This window comes from Canis lupus, chromosome 12, assembly GCF_048164855.1.
Source record: "Canis lupus baileyi chromosome 12, mCanLup2.hap1, whole genome shotgun sequence".
Lineage (NCBI taxonomy): Eukaryota > Metazoa > Chordata > Mammalia > Carnivora > Canidae > Canis > Canis lupus.
This window is the reverse complement of record NC_132849.1, coordinates 16,940,126-16,960,418: the sequence shown is the minus strand read 5'-3', so window position 1 is coordinate 16,960,418 and position 20,293 is coordinate 16,940,126. Positions and strand designations below refer to the sequence as shown.

General features: G+C 37.9%; 1 protein-coding gene across 1 annotated transcript in view; it reads left to right on the top strand.

Annotated features, from left to right (window-relative positions):
• TACR1 (tachykinin receptor 1) overlaps positions 1–20,293 on the top strand; it is a 143,784-nt gene that overhangs the window by 1,403 nt on the left and 122,088 nt on the right. The window lies entirely within an intron of this gene.

Here is a 20,293-nt window from a genome sequence, read left to right as displayed (position 1 = left end):
CTTGACACTTTCCTTTCCACTCCTTTGCTTCTCTCCATATATCCTTCCTCTCCTTTACCCTGAAAGCCTGAAGGGGATACCCTGTCCCGGCTAAGGGGCTGGCCCCCTTGGTTGGGGCTTTGTGAATCCCTGCAAGCCTATTTTGCTAGGAGGCCTGTTGGTGCCTTCCAGTTTTAAGTATGCCTAAGCAAAATTTCTCATTTTTTCACTTTTTCCTGGAAATTCAGGGGCTTTCTGCTCCCACCTCAACTCTCCAATATTATTTGTATGTGAAGAGCATTTCATTCGAATCATAACCTACTCAGGGTTCTAATTTGTCTCTATCTTTGCTGCTGGGAGCTCTCATTCAGGAATGAAAGGCAGTTAGGCTGTTCTTCAGGAACTCTACAGATAGGGACCCAGGGAGCTTACCCAAGAGCTTTTCCAAATTTCTCTTGTCATGTAAGGTCAATGTTTTTCACCTGTCTGTATCCACAGAGAAACGTGCTTGGCAAAGGCGATTGAAATCTCTTTCCTTCCTGCAACCAACTAGGGTTTCAGAAGCCAATTGAAAATGAAAATATTGGCATTTTCAAACACTGGGGCTAGCATTCTGGAATGAATGGCTCCTCAGGTGGCAGGATGGAAAATTGATTATCGGAGCACAGCTTTATCTGTATTGACATTTTTGTGGGTGTTACAGATCTCTAATGTGTATATCTCTGTGTGCACAAGTATTAAGTGCTCACCTGGGATGTGGAAGTATGTTGAAAACACCTGCCACTGTGATTTTAAAATGGGTTCTTTCAATGGCTTTGCCAAGATCAGTGAATTATGAGAAACCCAAAAAAAGACCTAGGAGAAAAATTTCCTAAATAAATAAATAAATAAATAAATTCCAACTACTAAACTCCTTTGGCATAAAGATTGTTTAGCATTTGCAATTGATTTGAGGTCTTTTTCAGCTTCTGTAGTCAATGAACACTTTTAAAATCTGAGACACGTTTCCAGCTTTGGGGGTGGTATCAAAATGCTGATTTCTAAGTTCTATGTACATCTCCCTTTATGTAACTCTATGTGCTTGCTACATCGTGTGTAAAACAAGTTGTGGTGAATCAATTTATGCTTTAAGTGTAGAAGGCAAACCAATTACTCAAAGTGGTAGGGAAATGAATTTTTTTGTAAATGTATTTCTTATGATACTTTAGTTTTAGATAACTGTTTGTTGAAAGTGAAGTATGCCTATAAATCTTTCTGCACGGACCTGCTCCTTTAACTGCACAGCAGACCCCTTAACTTTATAAAACCCAGAGCGTGATACATGACTGAATACATGTGCAGTGAAACCTGGTGTAACTTCAGCCTTGATGAACTATAAATTAGAAGGGAAGTTGGCATTTTCATTGCACTTGGGCGTTGTGTGAGCTCAAGGGAGACCTGTCAGTCAGTGTGTGCCTGAGCATTTAGTAGCTGATGGGGCTCCAGCTCTCTTGCTTTGGCTTACACAGAATTGTCACATTCCACAGCCATGCTCTGTCCCTTTGAACTTAGAAGGGTAGGGACAGGAGTCAGCGACAAAGTCTTTACTTCGGATTGGGTGGGGAGCCAGATTTCGGCAGCCTTGACCCTGGCATCTCAGGCTCCATTGTTCTTAATCTAGGCAAACCAGAGACAGGACCCTGACGCTGCACAACACCTGCTCAGTGAGGTCAGAGGAGTTCTGGTGCCAGACTGAGGGAATGACAGCAGCAAGAAATGTCCATAGGTCCCTAACGTACAGATACAGCCCAGGGAGATTACCAACGACATGCTTAAGGTTAGAATTCAGGATAGAGTTTGGGATTAGGCTCCAGGGCTTTGTCTCCAAATCCTTCCAGCGTTCCTTCTATTTTTTCCTTGCCCAGCCTGGTGAGCACAGTGACTTGATCCCCCAGGCCCTCTGTAAGGTAGTTCCACTGCATTTGTGGTCATCCGTTCTCTCCCTAGAATGTTTTAGAAAGGAAAGGGGCTGTAAGCTCTCTCCATATGAATTATCTCTTTTCAGTGTAGATTTTAAGGAAATGGTAAATTACCTTTATGTATGTTCCTTGAATTTTTAACATCTAATCTCTGAGTCAAGTCTTAAAAAACAAAAGCAATATGGTTTTCCTGATCACAAAATTAAACCCGTTCATTGCAAAAACTTGAGAAATATGCAGAACATGGACACAAAGTACAATCAGCCATTACTTCACCATGCAAAAATAACACCTGTTAACATTTGAATTTCTCATTTATGACTACTATGCTACGTAATTGAGGTCAGAGTCTATATAATTTCACAGCTTACTTTTTTCCATTAATAGTAATGGAAAACATTAATAACATTTTCCCATATATTAAAAAGTCTTCAGTAACATAATCTTAATGGCTTCCTATTATTCCATTACATGAATGTGCTATTTTTACTTTAACCATCCCCCTACTGCTGGGCATTTAGGTGATTTCTAAATTTTTTTCACCTTATGGTTAATGCACCAATAAACATTTCTGTATGATAATTTTGTTTTGCTTTCTTGATTATTTCCTTAAGATAGATTCCCAAAAGTGGAATTACTAGGTCAAATGAAATGAATTAAGAAGAAAAAGTCTTTTTCTCCCAATTTTAAGGGATTATAAACTCTGAGCAAAGCAAGGAATGTGTCTGTTCTGTCTTGTTTATCTCCTCAGCACAAGGCAGAGTGCCTGGCACCTAATGGTCACTACACATTTCTTAAATAAGTGAATGAATGATTAAAATAATACATCTTCCCAGAAGAACATTTGGAAAATACCTAAGATTGTAAAGAGAATCTGAAAAGTATCTACAGTCCCACTACTGACAGATAACCAGTTAAAATTCTGGAATGCCAGCTTATACTGGCTTTTTCTATCTGTGTTATTTATGCCACAGATAGTTACTCACACCTTTAAGGACAAATTTTGGATCATAATAAAGCAGTTTCAATGATTGATTTTTGTTTCTTGTTTTATTCCTTAACATCATACCATGGGCATTTTCCATGTCATGAAATATTTTGCAAAATAAGGTTTTTAATGGGTGCATTATATTGCATGGCTGCTCATTTATTTTTGCCATTCTTCTATTTTTAGATGTAAATTGTTTCCATTTTTAATAACTACAAGTATCCTAGACATAAATCTTTAAGAGTATTCCTTTTTCTCTCCTTAAAATAAACTCCTTGATGTGGAATTGCTAGGTCAAACTGTCTTGGTAAACTTTGCCAAATTTCCTTCCAGAACTGAGATATATACAGAAATGAAACCTTCAGCTACAGATTGTAGTACTAGTTTAATTATTTTCTGTTATCTTTCCATAGAGTGGGGAATGAGAAGAAGGAGGGGTTCTTCTTCTGAAGAAGGAATACTTATTTATTGAAGGCAATGGTTACCTAGAATAAAAAGGCTGCAGAAACAGGGGCATCTAGGTGGCTCAGCCAGAGCATCTGACTCTTGGTTTTGGCTCAGGCCCTGATCTTAGGGTCATGAGATCAAGCCTCATGTCTACTCCTGTGCTCAGTATGGAGTCTGCTTGAGCTTCTCTCCTTCTCGCTCTGCCCCTCCTTACCCCTAATTTCTCTCAAATAAATAAATAAATCTTTAGAAAAGAAAGAAAGGTTGCAGAGACAAATATACCTAAACAAACAAGTTCAAGCCTAACTCTAATTAAATTCCAAAAATTTCCCTATTTGAAACTCTGTAATTTCTCCCACTTAAAATAAAATTTTTTTTAAAAATTTCCCTATTAGAAAAATTAAAAGATGTGTGTGATGTTTCATAAAATTGGAAGTTGGAAGACATTGAAGTGACACATCCATTTTGCAGGGACCCATGATGGTTGCCAGTTCTATCAGAACAGCATCTAGGAAGGGAGGAAGGAGGACAATTCTGAAGCTCCACTAGAGGGATTGTAGAGGCAAAAGGCAGTCTGACATGGAAACAAACACACAGCTACAGGAGGCTCAAAGAAGCACTGGGCTGGTGACACTGCTTCTCTACCTGGAGGGGGCAGGTATAATTTCAGCTATTTGAAAGAAGATTGCTCACTCCTCATACTGGTTCTGGATCTTGTGTTTGAGTGAAAGGAAACATTTAAATTATTATGGTCTCTGAACAATATGAAATATCGTCAGGACCAAAAATACAGTTGCCCAGATATGTAACGGTTGAAGGCAAAAGAAAGAGTGAGAGCTCTCTGAGAGAGTAAAAGAGGAACCAAGAGCAAAGACATGCATAAATAATCAAAAACTTCCCACGGTTCTATGATGTCTGTCCCACTCTCCCAGTCACACTCCAAATTCAAATAGCCTGCTTCCCAGGTCTCCACTATACCTGCAGTCTGTCCCTGTACCCCATCTTGTTGGCTGGACATGGATTCCATTGTATATCTCAGGTCAGTTCTTCACAACCCAGAGGTCAGACATAGATTTTAGAATCCTTTGCACTAATTTATTTTTAAAAAAAATTTAAAGACTTATTTAGTTTTTCATGAGAGACACACAGAGAGAGGCAGAGACATAGATAGAGGGAGAAGTAGGCTCCCCAGAGGGCACTTAATGGGGGACTCGATCCCAGGATCCCGAGATCATGCCCTAAGACAGACAATCAACCACTGAGTCACCTAGGCATCCCCTTTGCACTAATTTAGATGAAACTTACAATCCATGACCAGACATCTCTATGGTACTGAGAATGGTCATTCACTAGAAGTTCATCTACCACAACTGACCCTGTCTTTTCAAATTTAGAACCTCAAGTGTCTAAGTTGACATGGATCAAAATTGAGCCTGTTACATCTTAGATGGGTCATTTAGGCTAGAGGACCTTTTCTGGAGAGGTTCAATGCCCATTTACTCTCTGGAGCTATCCCACTGCACTTGTCACATCCTGTCCCTTCTCCTGGGAACTTCCAGTGTCCTGATTGGTCAAGGACCTTGGTTTTAAAAAAAGAAAACAAACTGACAGAAGTATAGGTTCAACTGAAGGAAAGTGAATAGTAATTCTCAATGTAAATACATGTAGTAGGACCACAAGACTTCGTTACTACTACTGATGTTAAATTAGCAAATGGTGAATAAAGATCATGAGGGAGAAACACTCAGTTAAACTTGGACAAAGATCTTCAGTCCATCAAGGGATAATGCCACCTGGTATGGTGATGTTTCTTAATTCAAGGCCTCATGTCTTCCTTCAAAGGCCTTGTGCTATATTTTGAGGCAAATAAAACTGACTTAGAGATATCTACAATATGAGATGTTATGAGATGTTATTTTATATGGGTTGTACAGACAAATCCAATATGAGAGGGGAGGAGGAGGAACATTATGTCCCACAGTGATTATCAAGGAAGACTCCAAAAGGCATTTGACTTTGGCCTTGAAGATTAGATCGAATTTTTTAGAGAGGATGATAAAGGCAATATTCCAGGTAAAGGAAACTTTTTGGCAAAAGTGTGTAGGTAAAAAATTGCAAAGTGTTTGGGGAGAATGACTGGCTGACCCAATCGAAGTGAGTTCATGGGTAAATCAGGAAATGAATGGAGAGGTTGGTAGGAAGAAGATGGATACAGTTTTTGTTGGAGTTGATGTGAAAATATAATAATTAGTTGGAAATGCACAACAAACAACTTGAGATATGGGGCTAGAGACTCAGAAGCCAGGGATCAAAATGTAGATTTAGTAGCTTTCCAAACAGATGTCTTATTGGAGTTTGAAAGTAGAGAACATCTTTTTTACCTATACATGTTTCTAGAGAAGAGGCAAAGGCCAAATATTCATGAGAATGTCCTATCAATAAATAGGAGAAGAAAAAAAGAAGCAGAGAGTTACTGGAGAAATCAGGATATGTGGAGTGACAAAGGTTAAAAGAAGTAACTTGTGATTGGTTCTATTCATCAGTGTCATTAGAATCCAAAATATACCAGGGATTTCATGTTTTTAAACTCATCAGAAGACACTGGATATGGTAATTAGAAGACATTGGTCAGCTATGAAAGGTAGTACCAACAGAGTATGCTAAAGAGGGATAAAGTTAGATGGCAATGAGGGGAATGGCCTCTTCCTCACACATCCATCCATCCATCCACCCATCCATCCACCCATCCATCCAACCATTACTGAGCACCTACCATATGCCAAATCCTGAGGCAGTAAAACATTGCTTTTGCCCTGTGCTCTCATCTTTGGGGATTGATAAACTCATAAATACTATTATAACCCAATATAATTAATACCATGCTGAGAGAGCTTGGAGGTAGAGGGAAGAACTACACAGATTGAGAAAGATTAATTGGTAAAAAGAAGAAAAGAAAGAGAAGAAGGGAGAGGTGGAGGAGAAAAGAAATAGCAAAGTACAGAGAAAACAATGTGGAGTTTGTATTTTTTTTAATTAACTTCTAGAACACTGGACTGGAAATTATAAATGACTTATTAGTGTTTGTCACTTGGAAACTAGAAAAGAGATATCATTTAATAAAACTGATAGTTACCTTGTATTTGCATGCTCTCTGATCCATTGTCTCATCTAATCCTAAATACCAATGGGGATTCTGTTCCTGTCTTGGAAAGACTATTAGAAACAATTTATTTTAGCATCCTCCCACTCTGTACTCCCTCATAGCTTGGAGACCCATGCAATTTGCTTTCCTGTGCCTTAGATGTCTGCCTATGTACTCCCACTCAAGGTGGCTCTTGGATGCTATATCATCTAAGGCTGTCACTGAAGGCAGAAAAGTGATATAAGTCTTACTGTGCCAAAGAGGATATTAGAGACGCTTTAAATAATTTTCCACCCAAACAAAAACTCAACCCCACAACTTTCTAGATGGAGCCATTGTAAGAATATCAAATTCTGCTTAAATATTTTACTAATCTGTCTCACTTGTTAAACTCATTCCATTTGAATCATTATAAAATTATTCCTTTTGTTGAACTGAAATCTGCCTCTGATTATGGGCTACTCCTATGAACATAATTCCTCTTCTGTGTGGCAGTCTTTTAGATATGTCCCTCCAGAAGCTTCTCCATCCCTGGTTGACTGTTCATGGTTCCTTCATTTTTCCATCCTCCTTAGCCTCTACAGGCTATTCCTATTGTTAATAGTCCTCTAAACTGAGAGGCTAACTAATACCTGGAAGTGAACACTACCCTATTAGCATTCCTCAATCCAGCTTCACCTGCTGTAGGACTGGCATCCCACCTGGTGATTTTGTTCTCTTAGACTTAGCACAAGTACCATCTCCACTAAGCCTTCATGTCTCGATGAAGTATCCTTCTTACCTATTCCCATATTATTTATACAATTGTCTGTAACATCTTGGTCTCTCCCACACCTCCCTGCCCATTAGATTACATTACAAGCACCGTGAAAACAGGATGCTTTATCCCTGTTCCCAGCAGCTATCCAGTTGTCTGACCCAGAGTAGGTATTCATTACAATGTGTAAATAGTGGTTGACTTGACTGTACCTCTATTCTACATAAACCAAAATCTGAAAACCAACCCAGTACATCAGACAGACATGAAAGCACATCTACAATGCTATGCCTTGAAGCAAAAGAAAAATTGGGTCAAATACATGCCCACCATGGAGTTTTGCTACACTATAGAACACTTGGTTCAGAACCCTCCTTCTAGAATAACTATGTGTTTTAATTCACACTTGCCTTGTCCATGCTTCACTTAACTGGGTCGGATTCCTGACCCACACTGAGTCCCCAACAGATGTTGCACCCGAGGAGAACACTTCTAATCAAGGGAGGTGTTTATCATTTCTCCCTTACCCCCAATCTTTCTAGGAATACTGGAAACTCAGATATTTCATGATCCTCCTATGGACCAACTGTTGTCAACTCTCTAGCTTTTTCTCCAATACCTCTACTGGCAACAGGAAGTGCACCCTCTGTTGTACTTATCCTCCCTGGGTCAGGACAAGCAGAAGCCTACCCTCCATCAAGCACTCCAAGTCCTGTAACCACAGTAATTGTCTGAATATATAGTCCATACTATATTCAAATACCACAGACACAAAAAAATTCCAGCAGAGCATCCAAGAAAGTTACTGACCTGGAGAACAGACTGAAGAATTGGTTTCCATTACCCAAACCTCCTCTCTTGCCACCTTGAGAAGCTATGATTCCAATTCCTGGAAGGGGAGATATGAGATTCTATAGATAATGAATCCCCAGGGATGAAAAGATGTCCTTAAGACATAAATCTCAGCTTGAGTATTAATGCAACACAGGAAGCTCTAGGAAATTTGTCTAAGCAACCCTGGGCCTGATGCCGTGCTCCTGTCTTTTATAATTCTTTACTTGATCTACTTCCTAATTCAGCTTTATCACTGTATTTAATATTTAGGACTCTCTGTGGAGTGCCTTGCATATCTTTTGTATAAGAATGTCTTTTAATAACCTTACAGCTAACCTTTGATAATGGAGTTTACCATAGAAGAGACCACAGGCAGCGGTCCCAGCAGTGTTTCTACCATTAGCTATGCAAATGTAGGTAAGACACTTAACCTCTCTGGACCTCAGTTTCCTCAACTGATAAAAAGATATAATAAAAGTTACCTCATAGAGTATTGTTGCAAGGAGAGAGAGTAAGGGAAAAGTATGGAAATGTATGGGAAATTGCTGATTCATTGCCTGAGATCCAGTAAGAACTCAGCTAATGGTTATGTTATGATCTATAATAAACCTTGACACACCATTATACCCATTCTGCACACCCATTCCTGTTTCAGCTACTCTTGAATTCCTTCTACATCAAGTACAACAGGATGGAGATGCCTGTGTAGCTCAGTGGTCTGCCTTTGGCTCAGGCCGTGATCGCGGGGTCCTGGGATCCCGTCCTGCATTGGGCTCCCTGCGAGGACCCTGCTTCTCCCTCTGTGTCTCTGCCTCTCACAGTATGTCTCTCATGAATAAATAAATAAATCTTAAAATATATATATAACAGGATGAAACATTTATATCCCTGCCACTCCTCTAAATTATAGTTTAAAATCCTCCTAATTGCGACAGCAAACCTCTTGTCAGGTGCTTTCCAGCATCCTTCCAATCTATGGAGATACACACTCTACCAAAAGTCTGGCATTTGGATATTGTATATCACAGTCCAGGAAAACTAAATCATTTTCATTTATACCATCTCCAGAACCATACATTCATTCACTTCCCATATCCTGTATGTTGTAAAGTCACCACCCTCGGAGCATTATTTGAGTGTTTAATGTCTGAGGGTCATAGCAAAAATGTGTAAGGGAGAAATGCCCGAGGATATTAGCAAAACACTCTTAACAGCTGCATGGGTTTTACTTGATATTCAGTTTGTTAAAGTTGTTTCTTTTGCCTTTGAACACATCTTATAAATCTTTTAATTTTTGTTGTAAGTCTAGTTAAAGTGTCAAACATTCATTTTCTCTTGTCCTTTGACTAATATTCAGTTAGCTCTTAAACATGAGATGGAGTTCTACCTCCTAAATTTTTTAACATTTTCAAACTCAGTGAGAGGATCTCATCATGTATTTCCAATTAGTCAGAAATTTTTCTGACTTAAAAAGCTTAAAAATCAAATAATCTTAAAAATGTAAACAGCACATAAAGCTAATAATTAAATCCCCTTAAATATTTCAAATTTAATATATCTGGTTTTCTTAAAACTTCAAATCCCCTAAAATGACTTAAAATAGGAGAAACAAAATCTTTCTCAGGACCCATAGTTCTGGTAAACCTAGTAAATCAAACCTTCTAAATTTAGCATATTAAATTCTCTTAAAGCATTCCAACCTCCTAAGAATTAAATTTACAACTTAAGTAAATGAGGTTCTTATGAGCTTCTGAATATTGACTATGAAATTAATTTGTTAAATCTTCCTAAGCATTTCAATTAAAATTACAAATCTGGTAAGTCAAATTCTCTAACATATCAGATTCTCATTTCCAATATATTATAAACAAATCACACACAAATCACATATACCAATCATAAAACTCACTGCTACTTTTTACCTAGAAGCACCATTTCTTCATTGTCAATTGAATTTTACAAAATGCCTTTCCAGGGTTACAAAGTGACACAAGCAGATGGCATAATCATCTTGCCCATGGAGCCCTTGAGGTTCTGGAATCAGAGTCAAGTTGAAATTTGGAACCAGGGTGTGTCCTTCAGGACCCCAAAGCCCTGAGCCCTTCTCATGGTGGAGCTCTGCCTTTTCCATGTCCACGGGACCCACCTACACCTTGCCACTGGAATCAAACAGTCCCAATGTGCCCCACATCTCCCTGGCTTTCTTCAAGTGTTACCCTTCTCCAATTTTCATCTTAAATTTTATCTTCTGAATTACATCGATAGAATCACGCAGAGCCCCATCCTTCCCCAAATTGTATCCAACCACTTTGCTACTTGAGTAGAATTAGCTGCATTCCATACCCTCTTATGTTTTTACCTTCTTATAGACCTTCATCCCAGACTAGCTCGTTCCCACGGATAAAGTGACCAAAAAATCACCATCTGTCCTAGGTCTTTCAATTTTTTTTGAGACTTTGAGGTCATGAAAAATATGTGCCAGGATTTTTCTGGTTTTATCCTGTTTCTTCATTGAATCATCAAAAATGGAAGAGTAGTACTTCTTGGTTTTGACCAACTCAGGGTCTCAGCATGTTTCAGATCAATGTCCAGAGACATGTGTGCATCCTTTGTAGAAGGTCTACAGAGCAGCTTCTATGCCTCTTGGCGCAAAGTCTTCAGTGCCAGGGCCTTTCTTCTTGGATCCTGGAAGATATCTGACACCGTTGAGTCCTCCAACTGCATCACGAGATGTTCTTTCTTCAGATCTTCTGGGTTTTCCCCATGAGGACAGACTCTCATGACTTTTTTATAGCACCAGAAGTGCTGAGTTCCTTTCCCTTCCCTTCCTTCTCAGCATCCTAGATTTCAGATCATGAAAAGTAAGTGATGTTCTGTTCTTATAGCTTAATTTAGTGCCCTAAACCATATATGGACTGACAAGCAACCATCTTCACAAATCACACTGCCCGAGCTCCTACAGGAAGGGTGAACAGTCATGCTAGCTATCCCTCTGCTCTGTCAAAGAGTATAACTGAGACACCAATTTTGAAAAGTCTCAGGTGCACATTTAGTGGTATTTGGGAAGATGAGAAGCATAAGCTTAAATTCTCATCTTGTATGATTTATCAATTAATTTTATTCTGGAGAAATGTCCTTTTGGATCATTAATATGCTCTTATAAGAGGATTTCCTGATTCTGAAAATGTTTAAACAAAAGAAAACTCCACAAACAGCTGAAATACCTCCCAAATAGTCCCAGAGTGTCAGAGGGGACTTTAGAATGCTTGAATTCATGATGGGAACTCAAAAGGAAGCAGTCCTGGGGGTGACATGCAACTAGTTAGCTCAACAACTTAAGTGGGCTCTCCAAAGAGACACTTAGACAATAATCTAGAAACCCTCTGACCAAATCCTTACTGGGGCATCACTTAAATTTGTTTCCAAAGATCAGTTCCTTTCTCTTTCCAGCTGGCATGATGAAGGGCTTAGAAGTTAATATGTTAAAGACTCAGCTAGACTATGAGCCAGATCACAGCCATCATGGATTTCAATGGTCCAATGAAGACACTGCCAGCCTAAAACTAAGCAAAATGAAAAGAAGGTATCCTCTTCCCTTTCTGGCCATTTCCCTCATTAATGCTCTAACCAGCCCAAGTCTGCATTAAGGCACTCCCCGGTTCTGCCTCACAAGTGCATGGTCCCAAATTACTGCTCTGTTTTCTTCACAGCCCAATCTAATTTAGTAAATTGAGTTGAATCAAGAGAAGAGTAGCCAATTAAAATCACACCAAGGTGAGAATGATCTGGGCTTCTACCTTCCAAGTCCCATTTGTATTTTAAAATAGGAATGTGTCCATTCTGATTACCTATTTCTTTCAGTTACTGCCTCATAAGCAGGAAATAGTGTAGAAAGCCAAGACAAGTAGTCTTGGGGACTGAGTCAATATGAGATGCAAAGCATGTTGGGATTTAGGTACTTCATGGTGCCCAGAGTTTGGCTTTCACAACATGGCCCCATGTGCCTACCAAGGAGACTTCTGGGAAACATAAGGGCCTGTTATCATGAGCCCAGATTGCTGCTGACAGACCTTCTCCTGCCATTATCGGACTGTCTCAGTCCCGAGGTGCCTGTGAACTCTGCATTTGTGTTTAGGTTGTGAAACGAGGGTGAATTTCCTTCTGTTCTTCATGCTTCTTCATAAGTCACTAATTCTCTTTGACAAATATGTAGTGTTTTTTTATAGCTTGGATATTGTCATCAGAAGGAACTTTGAGTCACAGTCCCCGCCAGTCCTAAGAATCTGGTAGGTTGGGGTTAAGGGCAGCAGTGCAATGAAGTCCTGTTTAGGTGGCCAGGGCTGATCCTTTACCTCTCCAGCATCTTCAACAATGGATCCGGGCTGTTTACAAATCCTGGGGTGAGGACAATTTCCAAGAGCTGAGCTTTCTGCTAATGTCTGTCTGGACCCACACTTCATCTAGAAGCCCACATCCTTTTTTCTTTGTCTGTCTTTCCTTTCTCCTTTTCTGTCTACACTTGGGTCAAAAATTTATTACTCCATTTCCTCCTGAGTCCTCCCCAGCATTTTGAAAATAGCATGGCTTCTCTAAATATTATTGCCTGGAAATTATTGCCTGATTCTTATCCAATTCTTAGGAATTATTTCAGTACAGGAATTTTTGCCAATTTATAGGATATTTTACATAATTATATTCCTATGGCACATACAATTTATTTCTTTTTTAAAGATTTTATTTATTTGAGAGAGAGAGAGCGAAAGAGAGCATAAGTGGAGGCAGGGGCAAAAGGAGAGGGAGAAGTAAAGAAGCAGCCTCCCCCTGAGCAGGGATTCTGGGAGGGACTCTGGGATAATGACCAGGGCCAAAAGCAGACACTTAACTACTTAACTACACTTTAACTACTGAACCACCCAGGCCACCCAGCCACCATATACAATTTTAAAAATTTAACATAATAAAGAAACATTTCATGTAATTAAGTGTTCTTCGAAAAGATCATGCTTCGTGGTTACAAAGTATCATAATTTAAATAACATCTCATCCTGAGACCTTTCAATTGTTTCTAGATTTTTTTTTAAGATTTTATTTATTTATTCATGAGAAACACAGAAAGAGAGACAGAGACAGAGACACAGGCAGAGGGAGAAGCAGGCTCCATGCAGGGAGCCCGACATGGGACTCGATCCCAGGTCTCCAGGATCACACCCTGGGTGGAAGGCAGCGCTAAACTGCAGAGCCACCTGGGCTGCCTTGTTTCTAGCTTTTGCTATAATATATCATTCGTGTGATCAATACGCTCTGGCTACTCTTGCACGTGTGTACGTGACTATGAGGATAAATTCTCGGAGGAAAAGTCTGTTCAGAGTGTTGGACATTTAAAGGCTTTGGCTTCATTCTGCTTACTTGGTCTTCAGAAAGCTTTAGCAATTTAGCAACATGATCAGAATATGTACATTCATTGTAGGAAAGTGTTCCTTCATATTCCTAACAATTTCAGAAACATCTTTTCCAATTTAAAAGATTTAAAATGTTATTTATGTTTGCATTTCTTACTAATGAGATTGAATATTTGTGTATATGTATTATTCCTTTATTTTTTTTTATTTTTATTTATTTATGATAGTCACACAGAGAGAGAGAGAGAGGCAGAGACACAGGCAGAGGGAGAAGCAGGCTCCATGCACTGGGAGCCCGACATGGGATTCGATCCCAGGTCTCCAGGATCGCGCCCTGGGCCAAAGGCAGGCGCCAAACCACTGCGCCACCCAGGGATCCCCTGTATTATTCCTTTATATCTTGCTTTTTCGTGAAAGCATTTTTTTCTATTCATGACCCTAGGACATTTTAAAATTTAAATCCTTATTTTTAAGTTACCTATTGCATTGCAGGAACTGTGTTAAGGATACAACCTTTTTTGATTGTCAAATGCTGCAAATAGTTTTTTGCACTCCTGGTTACAATTTTAATTTCCTTTTCAGTGACTATCTTAGTTAATTTTTTTTTTTTTTTTTTTGTAGTTACATCCATCCACCTTTTCCTTTATGGCTTCTCACTTTGGTGTTATGCTTAGAGAAGACTTTTCTCTGTTCAAAAGTAAATAAATATGCATAAACAATTTCATTTGCTTTTATAGTTAGGAGATTTTTCCTTAAGTCTTTAATTCATAAGTAATTTATTTAAGATTATATCTAATTTTTGTAAATGCCATATATGTTTATACTGCTGTCTATATACCATTATCCATCCTGATAAATTCTGGATTCATTATTTAAAATCCTCCTATTGAAAAGTCCTAATGGAATTTTTATTGGAGATGTGGTAAATGTGTTAAATTTAGAAATAAACTTTATTTATTTATTTATTTTTTTAGAAATAAACTTTAGAAAGAATTGTTAGCATATCAAGATGTTTTGTCAATATATAAACATGAGGCGTACTCTATGTATTCATGGCTATATGTTTTCATCTATAATTTTTTATATTATTCATATAATCATTCACATTCTTTAAGCATTTAAAAAATTAATGTTTTTGCTTGCTAATGGAAATGCAATCATTTCCCTATATTTTTTTCTAATGGGTTATTGTCAGTATATTCAAAAGCTTTTGATATTTTTTTGTAAACACTTTGAACCAGATATCTTAAATGAACCCTGTATAGAAGTTCTAATGTTTTTCTTGTCACTTTTCTCAGATTTCCCCAATAATCATATAAACCTATAAATCTTTATGTTTAATTTTATATCCAGTATCTATATCTGTCTTTTTTATTATATCTTTCAGAACAATTTTAATTGAAACTGGTAACAGGAAGCATCTTTTCTTACCCTTGACTTTCAAGGAATGTTTCTCTTAATATTACTGTTAAGTATGTTGGCTATTGGTTTAAGTCAGAAGTTTAAAAATTATATCATTCAGTTCTTAGTTTATGAAAAGAGTTAATCAGATGATCTAGATATTAATTATCCAGTTGTCCTTTTGGCATCCATCAATACTTTCTTTTCTGTTGCCTAATTTCTTAGTTTCTAACATTTGTAGAACTCCTAGAATAAAGAGTACTTGGTCTTAGACTTTGTTCTATTAGCACACTGCTAGATTTGCTTGCTAATAATTTATTTACATTTTTCCATATTTGCTATAATGTACAACTGTCATTTCATTTTTTGGTACTGCCTTTTCAAGTTTGGGCTTCAGGTATATAGGAAATAAGCATTTTCTGAAATTTATTATGCTTTCTGAAATAAATGAACTTTCGTGAGAAGCTTTTTTTCCAGTCAATTTCCTGGAAGATGTTACTTCCCTCTCTTTTCTCTGTTTAGCCATTGCACAGTAGTACAGGTCATTTCACAGGCCCCCCAGGTGAAACAAAAGAAAAAAGAAATAACCCAATAGGTTATTGATTCAGAAAACGAGTGGGAGTGAGGTCTACACAGTAGTTTGCAGGTTTTACCCTCCCAGTTTAGGAGTCTTGCCAGCCAATGACTTAATCACAGGGAAAGAACCCCAGCCACACACTTCTTGTGAGGATGATCAATGCAAAAGCCAGCCCTAAGGAACAGGGAAGAGCCTGGCAGTGGTTCTCTTCTGCGCACTGAAGCTCCTTAGCCAGAAGAAGAGGCTGAGCCTCAATGCTCATCTTTTTTCAGGCACCATACACAGTATCCCAGGAGAGATACATCCTTGTGGGTAGACACAGATTTTACAAAATCCAAGAAAATATACAGATAAGCAAAATTTAGTAGCACGAATTTTTTCAGCATTTTATAAAACTTTTAAGAAGACGGTGATTAACAAAACTGCTTATTTAAAGACCTCGATAATTCGCATCTTAGAAGGAAAAATAAAAATTTCAATTTAAAAAATTTAAACTTTATTTTTAAAATATCAAATTTTATTTTTTCCAGATTCTCCCTTCCCATAAACAATATGAATAAGACAAGCAAGGAGATACCATTAAAGAAGAATAAATAAACCTTATTTTGTGGCTTAAAAAAAATCATTTTTATATACAGTTTATTGACTTCTAACAAGTTATTATTAATATAAATTTATTTTGGCACATTTTATTTTCATCATCACTTTGCTTTCAAAACAATCATTGTTTTGTTCCATTAACATGAACTCTCTCATGCTGTGTGGGTGTAGATCTAAATATTTATAAAGACTATACATACTTTTTTAAAGTTCTTATTTACATTCCAGTTAGTTGATGTACAGTATAATATTAGTTTCAGGTGTCCAATATAGTGATTCAATACTTCCATACCACAGCCAGTGCTCATCACAGGTGCCCTCCTTAATCCCCATCACCTATTTAACCCAGACCCCCAACCACGTCCCCTCTGATAAGTTTGTTCTCCATAGTTAAGAGTCTGTTTCTTGGTTTCCCTCCCCCTCTCTCCTTTTTCCCTTTGCTTGTTTGTTTTGTTTCTTAAATTCTACATATGAGTGAAATCATGTAGTATTTATCTTTCTCTGGCTGACTTATTTCACTTAGCATAATGCTCTCAAAATAAAAAGCTTCTGCACAATGAGGGAAACAATCAACAAAACTTAGAGGCAGCCTATGGGATGAGAGAAAATATTTACAAATGACATATCTGATAAAGGGTTAGGATCCAAAATATATAAAGAACTTACAAAACAACACCCCAAAACCAAATAATCCTATTTTAAAATGGGCAGAAGACACAAATAGACATTTTTCTGAAGAAGACACACAAATGGCCAACAGACTTATGAAAAGATGCTCAATATCACCGATCATAAGGGAAATGCAAATCAAAACTACAATGAGAGATCACCTCACACCTGTCAGAATGACTAAAATCAATAGCACAAGAAACAACAGGTATTGGTGAGGATGTAGAGAAAAGGAAACCCTTGTGCACTGTTGGTGGGAATACAAACTGGCGCAGCCACTCTAGAAAATAGTGTGGAGGTTCCTCAAAAAGTTAAAAATAAAACTACCCTATGATCCAGCAACTGCACTACTAGGTATTTACCCAAAGAATACAAAAATACTAATTCAAAGGAATACATATACCCTAGTATTTATAGCAGCATTATTACAATAGCCAAATTATGGAAACACTGCAAGTGTCCATGCACTGATGAATAGATAAAGAGATGTGGCTATAAATATAAACATACACACTGGACTATTATTCAAAAAATAAAAAGGAATGAAATCTTGACATTTGTAACAACACAAGTGGAACTAAAGAGTATTACACTAAGTGAAATACCTTACAGACTTTAGTTCCAGGGATATGTTAGTCATCAAGAATCAAGCCTGATTCTGCCCTCAATAGATATTAATAATATCTTTGAATCCAAAGATTATTCAAATCAGTGTATATTTACAAACTGTCTTAAGAGCTATTATTAATGTTGTGAGAGTACATAAAAATTCACTTAGTCTGAATGGTCTTGGGCTGAGACCTAAAGGATGAGTAGGAATTAGGAAGAGCAGAGTGATAGACACTAGACTGGTTACACAAAAGCCATTTACAATCCTCTTTTCTCCTTTCCCATCCTCTGCTAGAGATGTTATTGATGTCCTAGTCTCCCTTACAGGGATCATTGGCCATATGACAGGGTTTTGGCCAGTGGGGTGCAGGAAAAAGTCTCTAGATTGAGCTTCTCTTATTCTTGAATAAAAAGACAATGTCTACAAGAAAAATACTTTTTTTATTTTTGCTTTCCCCTCGCCTTCCTCTCTAGAACAAGGGCACCTGAATGGTAGCAGCACATTTTACCTATGAGAACAACCTCTACCCACTAAGGATTGGGGATCAAAAAGGTAGAAAGAGCCTGAAGCCCTGAGCATTCACTGATCCACATACCAGCCCTAAACTACCCTACCCTGGTGTTGGCCTTCTTGTTATAATAAAAACAATGAAACCTCTATTTCTTTAAGCTTATGATAAACAGATTTTCTGTTATTTGCAAACAAATGTACACCTAACTAAGAGAGAGGTTGGGTAGAGGGGAAAGAGTTGAGAAAAAATGAGTTTATGAAAACCCTGGGCAAGAGGAAATATGATGCACTGGAAAAGCCAATGCTTTCTATTTACACTCGCCATTTTTCACATTAAAAATTTATCCTTGAATAAAATTAAAAGAAAATGGGAGAAAATCCATAAAATCGCAATTCATTAGCATTATGGCAATTTATTACCACTCCCACTATTAATGGAGTCTCATTAATAAAAGAAGCTTACTGCAGGCTGTGAGGCAGACAAGATCAGCAGAGAGTTGTCGGAAATAATCACGGTGAGTCCACCCTTTATTTCTTACTCAGTAGGGCAAGTGAGTGAGTGATATGACCATAGGCATAATGTTGCATCCACTCCCATTTATTTTCCATAATGTTAACATTTGATATTACATGAGGAATAATAAATTAATTATTCAGACAGTTAAGAAACAATGAATGGAGTATGTTTGTCCTTATTGCTTTTACATTCTTTCCCTTATTGAACTTACTTGGGTTATATTTACTTTTTTATTTTAAAAAATGATTTCTAGGTGTTTTTCTAAGGAATTTGGGAAAGTGTTTCAAAGTGACTGGTCAATCTTTTATAATAGCTATAAATCCATATTTGTTTTTGAGGTTGATAAAATTAATGGCAGTGTGGAGGATGTTCTAGAGTGGGGAGAAAACTATTGGTGGGGAGAGGCAAAATATTATTGGAACTATGGGACAGGAGAAACCAGATTCTGGAAATTTTAGGGTGGAATTGTAAAACGTAGCAGGCTATTCAATGTTTGGAAGGAAGTAGAAGTTGGAAATGAAGGAGAAGGGGTTGAAGCTTCTCTCAGTTTAATAACTTGAGAGAACAGATAGATAGATAGTCAAATCAGGAACACAGGAGGCAGAGCACAGTAGGAAAGAGCATCTACATACCCATTGTAGAACATATACATATCCACTGGAGGTATACAATAGCTATTTATTGAGCCCCTGTTGTATCAGTTATCCATTGCCATAGAAACACTGTATAATAAACAACCATAAGATCTCAGGGGGATAAAACAAAAAACAATTGCTTAGTTCATTAGTCTGCAATGTTCAGCTGATTTGGCCCAAGCTTGTCTGAATTTTGGATGGGCTTATTCACATTTCTGGAGCTGGCGAGCTGCCAACTGATCAAGCTGGCCTCAGCAGAGTTGATGGGCAGCTCAGCTCTGCTCCATGTATCTTTAATCTTCCTGCAGGCTAGCCAAGCTATGTCTTCATAGCAATAGCAAAGGTGTAAAAGGCAAACAGACTTATGCAAACACTTTTTCAAGTCTACATTTGTGTCACATCTACTAATGCTCCATGGACCAAAACAAGCCCTCAGAATGGACCAGATTCATGCTTAGGGAACTGGATTCCATCTCTTTAGGGCAAGGATGCAGAGAAGGATAAATAATTGATACCATTAATGCAGTTAATCTGCATGTAAACTACATGCAAAAACACTGTTCTAGACCCCTGGGGATACAACTGAAAGCAACAACAGAGAAGTCCTTATTCTCTATTTAGAGATATATATAATAAGCAAACTAAGAAATAAATAATTCTGAATCCAATTAAGTGCTGCAATGAAAAAGGCAAAAGGATAGAGAGTGGTGAAAGTAGTGTGCTATGATGATCTTGGAAGTGGGCTTTCTAGGTATACGTACAGCTAGAATAAAAAGCCCTGAGTCAAGAATGGGTTTGGCAATAAAACCAGGATGTGACTGGATGGCAATGAGTTACGGGGAGAAAGGCCAGTGACATTACAAAAGAAGGCCATACAGATCACAAGTATTAGTCAGGGTAGGCTATGATATGCTGCAGTAATAAGTAAAGCCCCAAATCACAATGACTTAATATGTAGAAGTTTACTCATCACTCATTCTAACTGTATTATAGATTCAGTTTCTTTCCTGGGCAGCTCCCTGAAGATATTACTTGATCACAGGCTGTTTCCATCTTATGGCTTAGCCATCATAACCTGAGTAGCTTAGTTGCTACATTAAAGGAAGAAAGAGCTGAGAGCTGCATGGGAACTTTAACCTGCCCCAGTCCAGAGGTGATATGTATCACTTTTCCTCAAAATCCATTAGCAATAATCATATGGTCTGGTCCAACTGCATGGACTCTGGAAAATGTGGGAGAGCAAATGAATATTCAGTAAACATCAAAAGTC